Below are 1,279 nucleotides of genomic sequence, written 5' to 3'. Positions count from 1 at the left end.
GACGGACTCCTCCACCATGCGGCAGACAGCAGAAGCAAGAACTACAACCCTACAGCCTGCAGAACAGAAACCACCATCACAGAAAATTAGACAAAATGAGATGGCAGAGAAATATGTCCCAGATGAAGGAACAAGATAAAACCCCAGAAGAACAACTAGATGAAGCAGGCCATCTACCTGAAAAAGAAGTCAAAGAAATGATAGTAAAGATGATCCAAGATCTCGGAAAAAGAATGGAGGCACAGATGGAGAAGATACAAGAAATGTATGACAGAGACCTAGAAGAACTAAAAAACAGAGACGAACAGTACAATAAGTGAAACGAAAAATACACTAGAAGGAATCAATAGCAAATAACTGAGGCAGAAGAATGGATAAGTGTGCTGGAAGACAGAATGGTGGAAATCAGTGCTGCAGAACAGAAAAAAGAATGAAAAAGAGGACAGTTTAAGACACCTCTGGGACAACATTAAATGTACCAACATTTGCATTTAGGGGTCCCAGGAGAAGAGAGAGAGGACCTGAGAAAATATTTGAAGTGATAATAGCTGAAAAATTCTCTAACATGGGAAAGGAAACAGTCATCCAAGTCCAGGAAGCGCAGAGAGTCCCAGGCAGGATAAGCCCGAGGAGGAAAACACGTTGAGACACACAGTAATCAAATTGACAAAAACTAAAGACAAAGTAAAAATATTAAAAGCAGCAAGGTAAAAGCAACAAGTAACATACAAGGGAATTCCTAAAAGGTTATCAGTTATCAGCTGATTTCTCAGCAGAAGCGCTGCATACCAGAAAGGAGTGGCATGATATATTTAAAGTGATGAAAGGGAAGAACCTAAACCAAGAATACTCTACCAGCAAGGCTCTCATTCAGATTAAACAGAGAAATCGAAAGATTTACAGACAAGCCAAAGCTAAGAGAATTCAGGACCACCAGAACAGCTAAAGGAAGTTCTCTAGGCACAAAAGAAAAGGACACAGCTAGAAACAAGAAAACTATGAATGGAAAAGTTCACTGGTAAAGGCAAATATACAGTACAGGTAAGAAATCATCCACACACAAATATATCAAAACTAGCAATCGTGACAAGAGGAGACCACAAATACAGGATATTGGAAATGCATCTGAAATTAAAAGACCAGCAACTTAAAACAATCCTGTTTATCTACAGACTGCTATATCAAAACCTCATGGTAACTGCAAACCTAAAATCTATAATAGATGATACATAAAAAAAAAAAAAGAAATCCAAACACAACACTAAAGTTGGTCACCAAA

The sequence above is a fragment of the Phocoena sinus genome, chromosome 13 (genome assembly GCF_008692025.1).
Source record: "Phocoena sinus isolate mPhoSin1 chromosome 13, mPhoSin1.pri, whole genome shotgun sequence".
NCBI lineage: Eukaryota > Metazoa > Chordata > Mammalia > Artiodactyla > Phocoenidae > Phocoena > Phocoena sinus.
The sequence above is the reverse complement of the archived record's forward strand: the minus strand, read 5'-3'. Positions refer to the sequence as shown.